The sequence below is a fragment of the Oryctolagus cuniculus genome, chromosome 1 (genome assembly GCF_964237555.1).
Source record: "Oryctolagus cuniculus chromosome 1, mOryCun1.1, whole genome shotgun sequence".
NCBI lineage: Eukaryota > Metazoa > Chordata > Mammalia > Lagomorpha > Leporidae > Oryctolagus > Oryctolagus cuniculus.
Window position 1 is genome coordinate 141489122 of NC_091432.1, and position 19805 is coordinate 141508926.

The following is a 19805-nucleotide window of genomic DNA, read 5'->3' on the forward strand; positions in this document are numbered from 1 at the left end:
CAGTGCCAGCATGCCATATGAGCGCCAGTTTGAGTCCCGGCTGCTCCGTTAATGATCAGGGAGCTTCTGGCTCCTGGCTTTGGCTTAAAGCCACTTGGGAAGTGAACCAATGGATGGAAGAGCTTTCTCTCTCTCTCTCTTTCCCTGCTTTTCTTTCTCTCTTATTTTCTTTTTTTAAGACTTGTTTTATTGGAGATGGTGCTGTGGCTTAGTAGACTGAACCTCCACCGGTGGTGCCAGCATCCCATTTGGGTGTAGGTTCGTGTCCTGGCTGCTCCACTTCTGATCCAGCTCTCTGCTGTGGCCTGGGAAAGCAGTGGAGGGTGGTTCAAGTTCTTGGGTCCCTGCACCCATGTGGGGGACTTGGAAGAAGCTCCTGGCTCCTGGCTTCGGATATGCACAGCTCCAGCTCTTGCGCCCATTTGGGGAGTGAACCAGTGGATGGAAAACCTTTCTCCCTGTCTCTCCCTCTCTCTGTCTGTAACTCAACTTCTCAAATAAATAAATAAATAAATAAATAAAATCTTTAAAAATTATTTATTTTAGGGGCTGGTGCAATGGCTCACTTGGTTAATCCTCTGCCTGTGGCTCCGGCTTCCCATATGGGTTACAATTCTAGCCCTGGTTGCTCCTCTTCCAGTCCAGCTGTCTGCTGTGGCCCGGGAGGGCAGTGGAGGATGGACCAAGTGCTTGGGCCCCTGCACCCACATGGGAGACCAGGAAGAAGCACCTGGCTCTTGGCTTTGGATCGGTGCAGCACCAGCCGTGGCAGCCATTTGGGGAGTGAACCAATGGAAGGAAGACCTTTTTCTCTCTCTGTCTCTCTCACTGTCTAACTCTACCTGTCAAATAAAAAAAAATGATTTATTTTGTTTATTTGAAAGTCAGAGTTACAGAGAGAGAAGGAGAGGGAGAGGGGAAGGGAGAAAGAGAGGGAGAGGGAGAGGGAGAGGGAGAGGGAGAGAGAGAGAGAGAGAGAGAAATTTTCCATATGCTGGTTCACTCCCCAAATGGCCACAAAAGCCAGACCTGGGCTGATCTGAAGCCAGGAACCAGGAGCTTCTTCCAGGTCTCCCAAGTAGGTGCAGGGGCCCAAAGACTTGCACCATCCTCCACTGATTTCCCAGGCCATAGCAGAGAGCTGGATCAGAAATGGAGCAGCCAAGACTCACATTAGAGTCTATATGGGATGCTGATGTTGCAGACTGCAGCTTTACCTGCTATGCCACAGTGTCAGCCCTGTGCTTTTCAAATAAATAAATTAAATGTTACAAGACGAAGATACACATCCCGATAACAAGAGGTTGGGAGAAGAGGGAGCCCGAGCATCAAGGTCACTGCCAATGCCTGTGGTTGGGGAAAAGCAGGGTGTAGAAATCACAGGGCCCGGAACACTGGGCGTAGAGCTCCGTGTGCTGGCTGGGACTGTCAGTCACCAGGGGTCACCTACAGAGACTCCTGAGCCTGGTCCCCCCTTAGCAGTGACCCACCTTGTTCTTTTGCCCCTGCAAGCTCCCTCTCCTTGGAACACCTTCTCATGGGGCGATTTTTCTGCCTTCAAGACTGGGCTTCAATCCCTCCTCCTCCACAAAGCCGTCCTGGGTCCCACTGAATTCCGAGTGTGTCTACTGACCGGAAGGCCGGAGTTTCATGTGACTTTCATTGTCCACCCAACCTGACCATGAGCTCCGGCGAGGTAGATGCATGTTCCTTTGTGTTCCATACAGTGCATTTGAATATTTGTCAGCCCAAGGGACCAAGGGCCCTGGGCGCAGAGGCTGTGTGATGGCGCGTTCCTGCTTGGCATGGCTTCGTTTGGAATAAGAGGAACACACAGGTTGTCCTCTTTCGTTCTGTAAGCACAGAAAGGGATTCTCCCTGAGGTTGCATTATTGCTCTGGAATGAATGCAATTGTCTGGGACCCCCCACCCCCGGGTATTGCATTAAGCAGAGAAGGCTGAACTTCGGGAAAGCAGGCTAAAGGTTGGCATCTCCTCCTCTCTGAGAACTGTCGCTCTGGAGACCTCCTCGGCGTGGTGAGACAGTCCTTCGCCCCCATTCCCCTGTGTTGCGTGAACTGCAGCTTTCCTGGCCCCTTTGGAGTCTCCTGCTGTGGGCTCCTGTGCATACGTTGTTAAGTTTCTACACGTTTTCTCCTGTCGACTGATCCATCTACTCTCTGTCTACTTCTCCCGGAAGCCATTACTGAAACTCCCGAGGGTGGAGACATACCTTCTTCTCTCTTAAGTCCCTCTCTGCCCAGCAGCACCCCCCACCCACCCCCGCCCCGTGTTTGCACAATATTCACCTTCTCCAACGACTGGACCAGCTCCTGCCGGAGCCTCCGCCTGGTTTTCTGTTCCCGTCTTTGGGATCATCGCTTAGCCCTTGGTGCCAGCCTCACCGCTTCTCGGTTGAGGAACTGCAGGCACGCGTCTCTAACCACCCTGTCCCTCCCACCCTCACCTGCCCCTGGCTGCAGGGAAGTGACGGGCTTCAGGGAGCCTTCCTTCAGGTGCTGCGCGCTCTCACAAAGAGCGAGCTGTCGCTAAGAGCAAGCAGAGGGCGCCTGCACAGGAAACAGGACACATGCACCCAAATCAAATCAATAAAATCAGAGAGGACACATGCAGCTGTCTTGGGGGCTGCTCACTGAGCAGTTTGTCAAAGCTGGGAATGTCTCAGACACAGCCGTTCCGTCGGCCTTGGCTGTCCTGGGTGGTGGTTGCTGGCTCCAGGTGGCTCCTGAGAACGGGAAATATAGCTGTGCAAGGTGACACATGCCGCAAATGTGAAACACGCATGGGGGTTGGAAGACCTAGGATGAGGAAAGGCATGGACAGTGACTCATTAGTATTTCTTTTTTATATTGAAAATGTTAGAGATATTGGGTTTAATAAAACATTAAAATGACTTTCATCTGTTTAATTTTTATTTAATATCATTCAAGCAATTCTTAAAGATGTATTTATTTGAAATAAATCTTTATTTATTTGAGTTACAGAGAGAAAGAGAGAGAGAGAGTGATCTTCCATTTACTGGTTCACACCCCAAATGGCCAAAATGGCCAGAGCTGCGCCTATCTGAAGCCAGGAGTCAGGAGCTTCTTCCGAGTCTCCTACGTGGGTGCAGGGGCCCAAGGACTTGGGCCATCCTCCACTGCCTTCCCGGGCCATAGCAGAGAGCTGGTTCAGAAGTGGAGCCACAGAGTACTGAACTGGTGCCCATATGGGATGCTGGTGTTGCAGGTAGTGGCTTAACCTGCAATGCAACAATGCTGGTCCCTATTTAAAATTTTTAAAAATTTATTTTATTTATCTGAAAGGCATGAGGAGGGATGGCGGAAGGGAGAATGACAGAGAGAAAATAAAGAAGACAGAGATCTTCCATCTCTGGGTCATTCTCCAAATGCCTACAACATCCAGGGCTGGGCCAGGCCAAAGCCAGGAGCCTGGAACTCATTCCGGGTGGCAGGGACCTGACACCTGAGCTACCATCTTCTCTCCCAGGGTGTGAATTAGCAGGAAGCTGCGATCAGGATTGGAGGCAGGACTTGAACAAGGCATGATGATACGGGATGTGGGCATCCCATGTGGCACCTACTCACTGCACCAAATGCCTACCCCCATGTTTCTTATTACTCTTTTTTTAAAGATTTATTTATTTATTTGAAAGTCAGAGTTACACAGAGAGAAGAGAGAGAGAGAGAGAGAGAGAGAGGTCTTCCATTCGATGGTTCACTCCCTAATCAGCCGCAACGGCTGGAGCTGCGCCAATCCGAAGCCAGGAGTCATCCTCAAAGCTTTCCCAGGCCACAGCAGAGAGCTGGATCAGAAGTGGAGCAGCTAGGACTGGAACTGGCGCTTCAGGCCAGGGCTTTAACCCACTGCGCCACAGTACTCTTGTGATGTGGGCGGTAGGAATTTTAAATTATGTCCTTGGCTCCCATTATGTTTCTGTTGGATACTGCTGGTCTGGAGAGAGAGGGTGTGTGACTTCAGGTGTCCTGAATAGAGAGCCGTCAGGCCACACGATTTCGCTTCCATTGGACTGTGAGGGCCAAAGTCCCATGACAGCAGCGTCACTCCTTGAAGGCCTTGAACCCTGGGAAACTTTCAGGCTCCCTGGAGGATGTTAAACTGTGGTCATTTGCATCCTAGTATAAATGAGCAAGTGTGTGAGTGTATGTGTGTGTGCATGTGAGTGTGTGCATGTGTGCACATTCTGGTATGAGGAGTGAGGTTGGGGGGGGTGGAAGACGATGACAGCAGCAAGAGCGGTGAGCAGGTGAGAGTGGGGACAAAGCCCCCGCCTGAGGGGGTGACGGGGCACTGAGTGGACAGATGGAGAAGCTGACCCAGAAATGGTGCCATCACAGCTTTGGGTCTTTGTTCCTTCGCTCTTCTCATTGTGTTGTCACAGAGGTCTGTACATGGGAGAAGTCTACACTACCGATATGCACGTAATGACCGGCCGAAAGTTCTAGAAGGGGGCACCGATGATTTCCAGTTGATTCAGACAATTTGGCTTTCTTTGGTTTCCTTTATTTATTTTCAGACCACTGTTATATAAGTTCTTAGTGATTAGAACTTGAAAGGAAGAGGTCCCTGGTGGTATGAATTTCCTTAGGACTTTAACTGGACTTCCTTCTCATCTCCCCTTGGAGTCCAGTGAGGGGGGGAAAATCCTTGTTTGGAGCATCCCAGCTGTGTGACGCAGGTTATCAGAGAGCACAGTGATGATGATGATCCAGTCTGTGCCCTTAAGCAACATCCAACAGTTACTGAATCCAGGCTGAGTGCTGGACTTGCTGGTGTAGATTTGCTAGTGTCCTCTGTGAGAAACTTTCTCCCAGTCATGCCCATTGTTCTGGAAACATTTAATGCCTTCTTGGCAGTCTCCAACCTCCATGTTGGTGTCTAAGATCTGATTTCCCACAAACCCTGCCCCTCACCCACAGAAAACCATGCAGCCTCCAAAATCTACAAGAACACACCTAGGGGCCGGCGCTGTGGCATAGTGGATAAAACTGCTGCCTGCAGTACTGGCATCCCATGTCGGCCCTCGTTCAAGTCCTGGCTGCTCCATTTCCCATCCAGCTCTCTGCTATGGCCTGGGAAAGCAGTGGAAGGTGACCCAAGTCCTTGGGCCCCTACACCCATGTGGGAAACCTAGAAGAAACTCCTGGCTCCTGGCTTCAGATAGGTGCAGCTCTGGTCGTTGAGGCCATTTGGGGAGTGAACCAGTGGATGGAAGATCTCTCTCTCTCTCTCTCTTTCTCTGCCTCTCCTTCTCTCTCTGTGCAGGGCCCGAGGACCTGGGCCATCCTCCACTGTGCTTCCGGGCCACAGCAGAGAGCTGGCCTGGAAGAGGAACCAGGACAGAATCCGGCGCCCAAACCGGGGCTAAAACCCAGGGTACCGGTGCCGCAGGCAGAGGATTAGCCAGGTGAGCTGCGGTGCCGGCCTAAACAAAGGTTCTTGCAGGCAGCTGCAGGTGGGGGACACAAGTGGCCCCAGGTGACCCCAAGGGGGATGAAGACAAGAGAAGAAACAGCAAAGCTCAATCTCCTCCCTCTCGCTAGCTCTCGCTGGGGCTCCCCAGTACCCAGCCCCACAGGCGGCCTGTGTTCTGCACAAGGCGCACCTCCCGTGCCCTTCTATGGCTCTGCTTTCAGCCAAAGCGGGGCGGGATGCATCCTCAGCTCTCTACTTCCACTCTGCATGAGTCTGCGCCTACTGACAGTCCAGGGGCGGCCATCTTTGGGTCCCTTCCTCACGCTCACAGCCTCTTGGGTCTCCGGATGGGTGCATGTTCCCTGCATCTTGCCCTCACCTTTGTTCCCACACCCAGCGCCTCATTCAGACTCCCGTGGAAGCTGTAGCAAGGTGTTCCACGCTTACCTCCCTGGTTCTGCTTCCAGAATCCAGTTCTCAAGGCAGAACCCTAAGCCGCCTCCTGTCCAGAGCTCTTCACTGTGTGCTCACAGCTGAGGCCGTTGTCTGATTGCTGACCACAGCCTCCCCCCCTGCCCCAGCCTGTGATCTAGAGGAAACCCATCTTTTCTATCTCACCCACTGTGCCCCCTGCATGGTTAGACGACACCCTTTCCCACCTCCGGGGGGATAGTCCCCATTAGAGAGCACTCATTGGATGTCAGGAGAAGAAGTAGGTACTTCACCTGGGCTGTCTCATTTTATTCCTCTCCAATATTCAGTTGACAGCCCCGCCTGCCACTCAAATGTAGCAATTTTAGCACAAAAATCAGCAGTGAACTCAAAAATCCCAGAGGGGAGTTCCTGGGAGCTGAATGCAAAGCCAGTAGGATGGGCAGGAGTTGAATCCACACTCAGCATCGTGGGGTCCAGGGAGGTGGGGCCTGGGAGGGAGCCCTGCCCCAGATCTCTGAGGATTGTCTACTCCCTGGCTCAGGGCTGTGGCTAGGAAGGTGTTGTGACCTAACAGGACTTGGCTCCACAAACTCTTGAACCCCAACATCTTATGCTAATGGTTGATGGATTGTGGGGAGCAATCCGGACTAGACTGAGTTACTGGAATTAAGACTTATTCTATGCATCTGCTCTCCCACAATATGGCGCTGGGAGAGAAGTAAACAGCTTCCGCACAGCTGCCTCCAGTTCAACCAATAAACTGTAGGACTTGCTCCTGATTGGAGAGCAGCGTACTCGGCGTGTGGGCAGCCGAGTTGGGATTGGCGGAGGAGGACTATAAAGGAGGAGAGAGACGGCATGCACCAGGAACATCTAAGGGGAACATCTAGCTGAAGGAACACCTGTGCAGCCCCCGAGAAGAGCCGGCCGGCGGTGTGCCGCTCCCCTGCGGAAGTGGGGAATGTGGCCAGGGGGAACTGCCCTTCCACGGAGGTGGAAGGGATAGTAGCCAACCCGGGAAGAACCAGCAGCAAACCCGGGGAGGGCCGAGCAGACGAAAGAACAGCGCAGGGTCCTGTGTTGCTCCTCCACGAAGAGGGGGAGCGACAATGGATTATGGTGGAGGCTTGGTGAAATCATGGTGTCTGCAGATGCAACATTGGGGAAGTGGTCGGGTCGGATTAGATGACGGGGCCCGAGCCCTATGATCCAGTCGTGGTGGTATTGTAAGGAGGGGCCACAGAGAGGCAGAGGGAGAGCTTGCTCCCTATGGCACTTCTTCCGGACTCGCCATGTGGCCCTCCCAGCACCTATGTCCCCATCACTGCCAGCCTGCACCAGACGCCACACTAATGGGACCACCCGATCTTGAACTGTGAACCTCCAAACCGTGAGCCAGAATGAACCCTTCCCTTCCCAAGAAGCTCCTCTCGGTTCTTTAGCTAAGGTAAGGAAAAGCGGACTCTTCAGGCTGCCCATTCAGGGTTGGGGAGGAAGAAGAACCTTCTACAGGCAGTTAAACCCGAGGCTGCCTGCGTGCAGTCGAGGCTCCACACTCCTCATGCCCCGTAGGAACCCTGAGCCTGTATCAGTCAGTATCCAGAGCTGGTTAGACCTGCACAACTGTTAGGTGTCATAAGAGAGGCAACAGCTCTTGTGCAAAGCGCCGTCTCTGTAGAAGGCAGGCACTTCCTGACATGGAATGTGCAGAGACCGGACCCGGAGATTTCACATTCCAACAACGCAAGCAGCACCATACCTTGAGCCCTCGTTGAACAAATTTAAAGAGAAGGGGAAAGTGACAATATAAGCAAAAGGCAGATTTGTTTTTTTAGAAATAATAGAAACATTTGGGGGAAAAAAAGCCAAATACAAATTCCAAACATAAAACAGGAATAAAAGAAAATAAAACACATCCACAATAACCAGTTCAGGGCCAGGACTAAACAGGAGGTGAATCACAACGGTGAGCGAAGAGTTGGAAATCATAGAAACCTTGCCGTAGCACTTTGAGGCAGTGCTATTATTTCTCATTGTTAGCACAAGAAGGTATCATCGTTTGGAGAGAAGAGGAACTTCTTCGGGAAAGCCCACATCTGAACTTGGGTCTGGGTGAAGGAGCTGTGTCTGGGGCTGCGGTCACCTGGCTGGTGACAGCCAGCTGTGTCCACCTCTTCTCAATCCCAGTCTCAGGGCCTGACTGTTGTAGACTGAGATCAGCCACGATGAGGGTATTTACACCATGGAAATTGGCACGTGCTGCCGTGAGGTCTGGATTTTTTTTTTCCCAAGAGAGAATCTGTTGTTAAACACATAGCAGCATCCACCAGATGCAGATTCGTAGTTTAAGATTTTATTATTTATTTACTTGAAAGTCATTGCTACAGAGAGAGAGAGAGAGAGAGAGAGAGAGAGAAGAAGTCTGAAGTCTTTCATCTGCTGGTTCACTCCCCAGATGGCTGCAACGGCCGGAGCTGCGCTGATCCGAAGCCAGGAGCCTCTTCCGGGTCTCCCACACAGGTGCAGGGGCTCAAGCACTAGAGCCATCTTCCACTGCTTTCCCAGGCCACAGCAGAGAGCTGGATGGGTGGTGGAGCAGCCAGGACTCGAACCTGTGCCCATGTGGGATGCCAGCACTGCAGGCGGCGGCTTTACCCGCCACGCCACAGCACCGGCCCCACACTTTGTACTTTAAATCAGGAGTCACATGGAATCCCCCACGGGGGGTCAGGGAGGGGGAGGGGGAGGGGAAGGGGAGGAGCCACAGACTCCCTCTGAGCAGGAGGCGGGCTCCGTGGGACCCGGCCCTCCCCGGCCAGCAGCTGCTCCACAGCTCCAGCTGCCTCTCGTTATGGGGTGGGAACGTGGCCCCAGTGTTAACATCTTCAGATTTTTTTCAAGAGAAGCCGCCAGATCCCGAATTTTATGTGAAATCTCAATTTTAAAATACTGGCAACAGATTCAAATTTTTTAAAACATTGCTCAGGCCAAACAAAACACATCTGTTGGCTGGGTCTGGCCCTGGCCTGCTAGTTTGTGATTTCCACTTTCAACCAATAAACCCCGTTGCTTTGTGGCATTGCTCCGTTCACTGCATGCCCCGCTGCTTCTCAAGGTCTGGCTTAAATGACGGCTCCTACAGGTGACATCCCCGAATCTCCCACCTACAAGTGATCCTCTACATAGTATCTTACCGTCCTTAAATACCATACCAGGGTCTTTTAAGTGTTCATGGAAAAACATGTGCTGTGGGGGAAAAAAAAAAAACAAAAAACAAAAAAACCCTAGGCATGGATTTCAAGATTCTTTGCAACAGCATCAGCAAATCTTTAAATTACCTTTCCCCAGAAGATTTGGAAATACCCTCGTACTTAAATGTTTGATATAATTCGGGCACATATTTTTCTTCTCTGGTAGCTACTAAGTTCCTTGAACTTGAGTAGGGTCCGTGTCTCGGTCGTCTTCCTAGCCTAGAGAATATCAAGCACAGTCTACTGTAGAGTTGGTGTTTGATCAATATTGGGTGCATTTTTGAACTGGAAACTCCGTAGATGTTCATTTGACCCATTTTTTTGGACTTTGAGAATTGTGACTCATCCACTCAGGAAGGAAGACCAAGTTTAGAGGGGGCATACTATGGCCTGGGAAAGCAGTAGAAGATGGCCCAAGTCCTTGGGCCCCTGCACCTGTGTGGGAGACCCGGAAGAAGCTGCTGGCTCCTGGCTTCGGATCAGCTCAGCTCTGGCCGTTGCGGTCATTTGGGGAGTGAACCAGCAGATGGAAGACCTCTCTCTCTCTCTGGCTCTGGCTCTGCCTCTCTCTCTGTAACCCTGTCTTTCAAATAAATAAATAATTTTAAAAAAGGATAAATTTTATTCAGAAGGTGAGTTAGTGAACACACACACACACGCACACACACACGCACGTGAACATGTGTTATGCCATACAGAGAGACACCTGTCATGAGTGGGAGGTGGGCCCACAAGTAAAAAGGGGTGGGAGAGGTGAAACAGAGAAAGAGAGAGCACCCCAGCACCTCCTCCAGTTGTGGTCGCTGGTGAAACAGAGCTCTCCCATTTGTTGGCCCTTTCATGAGGTCAGAAGAAGGGGTGGCTCTGTACATGGTGCCTTTCCCCTGGGTCCTGGATGAAAGAGATGCATCCTGGGAGAGGGGGCATTTTGATTGACAAGGAGGAGGTTACGTGGGGCAGGGGGTGGTAATGGTTGCTTGTGACTTCCAGCTCTGTGGTCCTAACCTAGCTACCTGTCTATTCAATATCAAATGGGCATTTCTGAACCAAGCTCTGGGGTCCAAAGAAGGACTTCCTGTAGTTGAGACAGACCAAGGGGACTGCAAGGGGACTTCAAAGTGATCATGGAAAAACGAATTAAAAGCTAATGTGTAGTTTCCACAAACTTTTTGAAATAATGTAGAATACAGAGTATTTTCCTATTTAGTTAAGCTGTTTCTCCTTAACCAAAATAAAACTCGTTGAAATGGAAAACAATAATGCTTACTAATATTGATATTTAAAAGCATGTCAAAATTTAATTTTAAAGTATAATGTATTTTAGAGGATGATTTAAAGAAATTGAAATTGCACTTTGTGCAAATTAAAACTTAAGTTGCTGGGGCCGGCGCTGGGGTGCAGCGGGTTAAAGCCCTGGCCTGAAGTGCCGCCATCTCATATGGGCGCCGGTTCAAGTCCTGGCTGCTCCTCTTCCGATCCAGCTGTCTGCTGCGGCTTGGGGAAACAGTAGAAGATGGTCCAAGTCCTTGGGTCCCTGCATCTGCGTGGGAGACCCGGAAGAAGCTCCTGGCTCCTGGCTTTGGATCGGTGTAGCTCCGGCTGTTGTGACCATCTGGGGAGTGAACTAGCAGATGGAAGACCTCTCTCTCTGTCTCTACCTCTCTCTGTAACTCTGTCTTTCAAACAAATAAAAATAAAGCTTAAAAAAAACCCTTAAGTTGCTAGCTTGCATTTTCCTGCTTTGTTTTAAATAATGAATCTCCATGGAAGCACTAATTATTCTTTTTTTTTTTTTTTTTGACAGGCAGAGTGGACAGTGAGAGAGAGAGAGACAGAGAGCAAGGTCTTCCTTTTGCCGTTGGTTCACCCTCCAATGGCCGCCGCGGCTGGCGTGCTGCGGCCAGCGCACTGCGGTGATCCGATGGCAGGAGCCAGGTGCTTTTCCTGGTCTCCCATGGGGTGCAGGCCCAAGCACTTGGGCCATCCTCCACTGCCTTCCCTGGCCACAGCAGAGAGCTGGCCTGGAAGAGGGGCAACCGGGACAGAATCCGGTGCCCCGACCGGGACTAGAACCCGGTGTATCGGCACCGCTAGGTGGAGGATTAGCCTATTGAGCCGCGGCGCCGGCCCAAGGATTCTTTTAAAGTATTGGATATCTCACATATCTTTATTACTCGAGTGTGATAGCATAGGAACACATATGATTTGAACTAATTAATAGAAAAAGTTTTGGAAATTGAGAACCATGCAAATCCATCTACTCTAAAAATGACCCTAAAGTAAATTGTTTGAAGAAACTAGATCCCAAAGATCATAGGTGGGGAATTTGAAGTTATCATTAATATATCCACAACTCAAGAGCAGACACAGGAAGCCCGAGCAGAGCTGTGGGCTGATGGGGAAACTGTGGAGTGGGGAACAGTCCATTCCAAGAGGGCCGTCTTCTGGAGCCCGCATCTGACTCAGCTGCTAAGACCCTGCTGGGGTGCTCCGATCCCACATTGGGCCATCCTCCACTGCACTCCCTGGCCACAGCAGAGAGCTGGCCTGGAAGAGGGGCAACCGGGACAGAATCCAGTGCCCCGACCGGGACTAGAACCCGGTGTGCCGGCGCCGCAGGAGGAGGATTAGCCTAGTGAGCCATGGCACTGGCCAAAGAACTTTGAATTTTAAAAAGTCTCAACCGTGTCAGCACTGTGTTAAAACCAGATGTAGGGGCTGTTGTGGCGCAACAGGTTAAGCCGCCACCTGTGACGTCAGCATCCCATGTGAGTGCTGGTTGGAGTCCCCGCTGTTCTAGTTCCCTGCTAATGTGCCCAGGAAAAGCAGCAGAATCTGGTGGCCCAAGTTCTTGGGTCCTTGCCATCCAAGTGGGAGACCTGGACAGAGCTCAAGGCCCCTAGCTTCAGCCTGCCCAACCCTGGCCATTGAGACCATTTGGGGAGTGAGCTAACAGATGGAGGATCTCACTCTCTCACTCTCTGTAATGCTGCCTTATGAATAAATAAAACAAATCTTTAAAAACTAACAACACATTTAAGCCAAAGAATATTAAATATAAATACAAAAAATATTTTTTAAACATGGAATCTACTCTGAGCCATTGACAGGTTTTTAAACTAACTAGAAATTTAGTGGGAAGGTGGCAAAGAAACATCTAGAAACATTTAATGTAAGTTGAATTTTTTCTCATACTTCAAAAAGATTTCAATTCTATTAGTCTCTCAAGTTTGTCTTATTTCTAACAAAAGCATTAGAAATTCACATGTATTGTGTATAGCACAGTTGAATAGGCAATTCATTGACTAATTCAACAAATACAGCTGGATATTTCAAACAGTTCATGGAAACAGAATTAAAAAATAAGTTCATTTTGCTGTAAAAATTTTGAAATCCATGCATAGCTTTTTTTTTTCTTTCCTTTCTTTTTTTTTTAAGATTTATTTATTTATTTGAAAGTTAAAGTTACAGAGAGGCAGAGGCAGAGAGAGAGCGAGAAAGAGAGAGAGAGAGAGAGAGAGGTCTTCCATCCACTTGTTCACTTTCCAAATGGCTGCAACAGGTGGAGCTGTGCTGATCCGAAGCCAGGAGCCAGGAGCTTTTCCAGGTCTCACCTGCAGGTGCAGGGGCCCAAGGACGTGGGCCATCCTTTGTTGCTTTCCCAGGCCATGGCAGAGCTGGATGGGAAGTGGAGCAGCCAGGACTTGAGCTAGTGTCCATACGGGATGCTGGCACTGCAGGCAGTGGCTTTACCCACTATGCCACATCACCGGCCCCTGCATAGCTTTTTCATAACATGAATTTTTCCCGTTCTTGTTGAAGAGTGCTTACACTCGGTGCAGTGGTGAACAGAACAGATCTAGCTTTTCCTTGTGCAGTAGGCAAGGATTGAACCGACAACTCCGACATTCCTTCAACCACATATGAGGGTCTTCAAAATGTTCACGGAAATGTGAATTATAATATGCATATTATGAAAAATCTATGGATGGGTTTAAAAAATGTTTGTGCCAAAATAAACCTACTTTTTTTTAAAAAAAATAACAAATATATTTATTTGACAGACATATAGGGAACTCCCATCTGCTGGTTTACTCCCCAGATGCGTGCAATAGAGGGAGCTGGGCACGGACTGGAGTCAGGAACTGGCAACTCAATCCAGATCTCTCAGCTAGGTGGCAGGGACCCAGCAACTTGAACTGTCACCTGCTGCCTCCCAGGATCTTCATTGGCAGGAACTGGAAATCAAACGCAGGCACTCCAGTGTGGGAGATGGATACCTTAAGTGATGTCTTGACCACTAAGCTAAATGCCTGCCCCCTGCGCTTATCTTTCAATCCTATTTCTCCATGACCTTTTGAAGTGCCCTTGTACCAGCCTCAGTTGTTGAAAGCTTTGAGATGTAAGGCATTGCTTGAAATTACCAGTAAGAGGTGAGTTCATTGTATTTCAGACTTAAATTCGCTTCTGCTGGACCAATCCCCCTTAAAACAAACTTGCAAAGACTGGACACGCAGGGTGGCGGCAAACTTGTCACGATAACTGGGACTTTTGCTTGTGCCCCTCTTGCGTTAGCTAATTATCTTGAACTGGAAGTTTAGGAGGTTTCTTTCAGCAAGGCTGGGATTTATTACTATTTTGATACAATGTAAGTTAAATGGTGAATTTGTTTAGCGATTGTTAAATCAAAACCCTTGAGACCCAGGGTTCTTTGAAACACAAAGATTTATTGAGCTGTGACAGATAGGAGCCAGAGAAAGCATTGGTCCTGGGACAAGTTCTGCGACTACCAGCAGCAAACTGATAGCAGCTGGGGAACTGAGAGCCAAGACAAGTTCTTGAATGGCAACTTAGGGAGGGAAAGCAGGCTTGTACACTGAACCTACAGGTAAGAGGGGAGGGAGAGCAGAGGCAGGGGACGTTGGGGGTCCTGGGACAGTCCTTCAGAAGTACTTGTTGCATGTGGGTTGTTTGGGATTCGTATCTGGAAAGTGCAATCACGAGCCGCAGTGGGTGTGGTCACCCGCGGGTCACCACCTGGACTCTGAGTCTAGGTCTCAACGCGCATGCGTCAGTGTCTTTCTGTGGTTTCCACCCGCAGCTGCTACCTGGTTAACTCCTCTGGTCTCCACGCCCTCTGTCCTTTAGCTCTTGTCGCTAGCTTTAGGGCATCTCAGAATTTTTCTTTTATCATTGTTGATGACATTGCTGGCTCCTGTTCATGTTTAATATTGCCCCCCGGGACAGCCATGGTGGAGCTCCAGAGAATCCATGAGTCACCTGTTTTATGAGATTGTCACAGTGATGGAAGGACCTGGATCCAGCCTCTGCCTTTGAATGGTGAGGGGTCCAAGGCCAGTCATGGAGTAGGATCCCACTTCTCAGTCTACACAAGAAAAACAAGGCTTGAGGGACTGGCGCTGTGGTGCAGCGGGTTAAAGCCCTGGCCTGCAGTGCCGGCATCCCATATGGGCGCCAGTTCTAGTCCCCGCTGCTCCTCTTCCAACCCAGCTCTCTGCTATGGCCTGGGAAAGCAGTAGAAGATGGCCCAAGTTCTTGGGCCCCTGCACCCACGTTGGAGACCAGGAAGAAGCTCCTGGCTCCTGGCTCCTGGCTTTGAATCGGCGCAGCTCTGGCCATTGTGGCCATCTGGGGAGTGAACCAGCAATGGAAGACCTCTCTCTCTGTAACTCTTTCAAATAATAAAAAAAAAAAAAAAAAGAAAAAAAAAAAAAAGAAAAGAAAAGAAAAACAAGGTTTGAAATATTCCAACCCCACATCTTCGGGTTCTGTCGTACAGCTGGAGCTGCGGAAGACTAGCTTCCCTGAGCTTTGTGTGTGTTTCCCAAATCTGAGAGTAAGAACTTCTTTCGTGAAAGACACCGTTCTACTCCCGCTGGTTCTACTCCCGCTGGTGCCTCGTCTGGGTCACTCCTGGAGCTTCCCTAGAAGAGGTGTTCTGTTTGCAGCCTGATCAGCCAGAGATCAAAGGCAGAGCAGCACGTGGGCTACTTCCCTCCCTTCCAGGTGGGAGAGCCGGTCTGGGGTCTCTACACCCCCTGCTGTAATCCCCAGAGGAAAGAGGAGGCGCAGGGGCTGCTGGGGGCTGCTGGGGGCTGCTGGGCTCTGGGGAGAGGGAAGTTGTGCGTGCTGGTGGGTGGTTAGTGGCTGTGCCCTTATCTATCAGGCTGAGCCATTGGAAATTGCCAGTACCCATCCACTCTGACCCACAAAAGTGCCAATGTTTTACTTATTTGCCTAGACGATCAGTCTTTCTCTATAAGATTTATTTATTTGAGAGACAGAGACAAAGAAGGAGAGGGAGAGAGACAGAGAAAGACAGACAGACAGACAGGGCTCCTATCTGCTGGTTCACTCCCTGAATGCTTGCAAGGTAGTCAGCGAGCTGAAGCTAAACCAGGTCTCCCACATGGGTGGCAGGAAATTAGCTACTTGAGCCATCACCTGCCGCCTCCCAGGGTGTGCGTTAGCAGGAAGCTGGATTTGGGAACAGAGCCAGGATTCAAACCCAGGTACAGTCCTCCCAGGCTGCAGTCCTCCCAAGAGACAGCTGAATCATTAGACCGCACGCCTGCCCCTCACCCCTGGCGAGTGCTTATTTTCTCTGGCTTAATCTAATAAGATTGCTCTTTCCACCTTCCTCCTCTCCTGCCTCCCACACCCGCTCTGGCGCGTGTTTTACCCTGGCCTGCCAGTAGGATCCGTTCTTTGACTTTACTATCAAACCCGTTTGCCTTTCCTTACCATAAAGGCTTTCGGGGTGGTTTTTTTTTTCCTCTCTCAAATTTCAAAGATTTGCTCCTTGAAAGACACAGTCTGACTCAGTGTAAGGCTGTGTTGCAGTGTGTTGAGCTGCTACCTGCAGCGCCGGCATCCCGTATAGATGGGTGCTCTAATACTTATGTCTGGGCAGGCGCCGCGGCTCAACAGGCTAATCCTCTGCCTAGCGGCGCCGGCACCCGGGTTCTAGTCACGGTGGGGGGGCCGGATTCTGTCCTGGTTGCCCCTCTTCCAGGCCAGCTCTCTGCTTGTGGCCCGGGAGTGCAGTGGAGGATGGCCCAAGTCCTTGGGCCCTGCACCCCATGGGAGACCAGGAGAAGCACCTGGCTCCTGCCTTTGGATCAGCGCAGTGCGCTGGCCGCAGCGTGCCAGCCGTGGCGGCCATTGTGGGGTGAACCAACAGCAAAGGAAGACCTTTCTCTCTGTCTCTCTCTCTCTCACTGTCCACTCTGCCTGTCAAAAAACAAAAACAAAAAAACAAAAACAAAAACGTATGTCTGGGCCTCTACTAACGCTGGACCTGAAGGGGGCACCTGGTGTTGAATCAGAAGAGCAAGCTGCCTAGCTGCAGTCGTCACGGAACCAGACCTGTGTGTAGTTCATGGGTGCCAGTGGCTGGGGAGGGAGGGCTGATACCATTTTAGGCTAGGGAGCCACTATTTCCTAGGACAGCTTTTGGGTGCATCTCAAAATCTCTGTCCCTCCATCCTGAGAAGAGAGGAACCTAGGAACCTTGCTTTGCAGCAGAATTTATGGATGATTGGCCATGAAGCCCCACAAGGCCTTGCGATGGAACAACTCTCAGTTATAGAAACTGAACCCTAGGAGCAAGAGTACTGCGTAAGTTCTTAAGACCAACCAGCAGTCGGGAAGGCGTAGGCAGGATGACCTGAAAAGCTATGGGATGCTTGGAGTAGATTTAATGGGTAAAACCTGGTCTTTAGAGACAACCTGGGCTTTGGGAAAACTACCTTTGGCTGTGGGTAGACCAATGACCTTTAAGGTTTTTCTTGAGTTCCAGAAATCCTGCGACACCAGCCAAAGCACACACAGCCCTTTTCATCCTTTGCCAGCAGAAACATGACCCGAGACACTGTCTTTTCATTCGTCAGTCTGCACAGGTTTGTGAAGGACCTGGCACACACGACGTCATATTTTACGCCAGTGGAGTTCAGACCTGATCTCCAGACCGGCAGAAGCATGGCACCCGGGAACCTGAGAGACTTGCTGGCCTGCCAGACCCAGCGCCCCGGGGCTGGGTCCATCCTCTGTGCCTAACTAAGCCCTCCAGGTAACTCGGACTCAGCCCCAAAGAGGAGAAGGAATGTTCTAGGCGCAGGATATGAGCAAATAGATGAAATTGCTGGGTTTGGCTTTTCTGGGGCAAGAATCATAAAATGTGCTCACACACACACACACACACAGAGCAACGACACAAATACCTCCAGCTTTGCCAACCAATGAAAAGGGGGCCACATTAAGGGAATGATGAGTTTATGTTTTGATGAAAAGTTACTGTGTCCTCTGATGCTAGGCCACATATTAGGAAATTCTGGAATTGTTTAGCCGTGATGTCATGTTATCATTCTGCTGTGGACAACTTTTAAGAGCCTTGACAAAGATTTTTCTCTTTTCCTCAAGTTCAGTAACTACAGCCCGCAATGGAAGGGATTTATTTATTTATTTTTGCTAGAAAATAACACTCCACGGTATTAGCTCTACCTGAAAACCAAGGGCATAGCTGAAAAAGTCTTCTCTCTACACTATCAGAAAGCATGACCAATTTCCCATTTTCCCATTTTTCCTTCCCTTCCTTCTTCTCTACTCCACTTCCTTCCTTCTTTTATACCAGAAATTTAAGATCTGATGAGACGTCTCTATCCTCAGGCACTCATCTAAATTTATGTCATACACCTGGTTTCTCTTATGGAAAAGAAACAATAAAGGAATGGGGTTGCTTCGGAAACATTCACAGAAAGGAAATCTTGGGGAAATGACCTTTTTGGAGGCTGGCTCTGTAAATGCTCACAGCAAGCTCTGGCTAATGGTAGGACGCCAAGGCTGGGAGAGACCAAGCGACTTGGAGATCCAGCAGGTAAAGGGTGATGGGATGGGGGCTGACTATGAACCTGGCCTTCTGCCCCTGGGGTCACCTGTTGGGATCAGCCACTGTCACATCTTTCGCTTGTGCCCTAGGGGAACTGGTGGGTAGGGGTTTATCTCATCCTCCATCCCTTCTTCCTCTTGGCCACTGCCTCCTTTTCTGCCTATCCAAGGCCACCATCCAGAGCAGGCGTCAAGGGTTTCCCCAAGGGCCGGCGCCACGGCTCACTAGGCTAATCCTCCGCCTGCAGCGCCAGCACCCCAGGTTCTAGTCCCGGTTGGGGCGCCGGTTCTGTCCTGGCTGCTCCTCTTCCAGGCCAGCTCTCTGCTGTGGCCCAGGAGTGCAGTGGAGGATGGCCCAAGTGCTTGGGCCCTGCACCCACATGGGAGACCAGGAGGAAGCACCTAACTCCTGGCTTCAGATTAGCGCAGCATTGGCCGTAGCGACCACCTTGGGGTAACCAATGGAAGGAAGATTTTTCTCTCTGTCTCTCTCTCTAACTCTGCCTGTCAAAAAAAAAAAAAAAAAAAGGCCTGGCTATTCTGGCTGTTGTGATTATCTGGGGAGTGAACCAATGGATCAGAGATCTGCCTTTCAGGTAAATAAGATAAAGGTAATAACAACAACAAAAGAGACTTGGTACTTCCCTTCCAGTTGATGAGTGTCTTACAGATGTCACTGAGCTGGATTCTCTTTGGAGAACAGTTTTAAGCAAGCCCAGAGGGATTTCGGGGCAGTGGGGCTGCTCTGCATGTGTTATTATCCATTTGCAAAAACCCCAGAGAAACAACAGCACCAAGAGGAAACCCTGATGTGAACAGTGGGCTCTGGGTGACAATGATGCATCCACGTAGGTTTATCGGTATCCATGGCCAGACCTCTCTGGGGTGGTGCCCAGGCAGTGGAGGTGCAGGAATCCAGTTTCGCTGTGAACCTAAAACTGCTCTAAAAAATAATGTCTACCTAAAACACGCAGAATCTATCCTTAGGGAACAGAGAAGTGGGTTTTAAGACCAACGTCTCCCGCTTCAGCCCCTGTACCACACATCAGCCCAGTGTTGGGAAATTATTGGAAGAATTTGGCTATCAGTCAGATAGTTTCAAAAGCATTGCTTAGTTAATGAATAAAGGACAAGTCGCATAGATAAGGAGGAAAGGCCTCACGGACTGACCCATCTCGCGATGCACATGGCCATTTGGCGAGGCCTGGGAAAGCTTCAGAGGAATGAAAAACAAAAACAAACATCCAGTGCTGCCTCCGCTCAGCAATCATAAAAAAAAAAATCTGGTCAGCAATCGCTTATTCAAGACATTGGTCATCTGTCACAGAAAGTAATGACACAGGACACGCTAAAAAAAAAAAAAAAAAAAAAGCCAAGGTAATAAAGGGCTTGTTTTGCTTTATTTCACTCCTGCGAGGGCTGAGGTTTCCAAAATTGCCTGGGTTCACAGGGCTGACCTGCCCAATCCGGACCTAAAAGACTGCCTGGCGCACCCCACACAAACACCCCGGCCTCACCCCCACCCCCACCGCCCTGGGGCCCGCCATGGGAAGGGACATTTGGAAGTCCATCTGGTTCTTTCAGAAACAGCTTGGCTTGTTTGCCTTTTCAGTGACATTCTGTTTATGCAAACCTTTCTCCGCTTTGCAGAGAGAATGCTTACAACCCCCCCCCCCATACACACACACTTTTCCCTCTTTCTTTTTTTTTTCCTTTATCGCCCTTGTAGATGAGAAGAATAAGAATTCAGAAAGG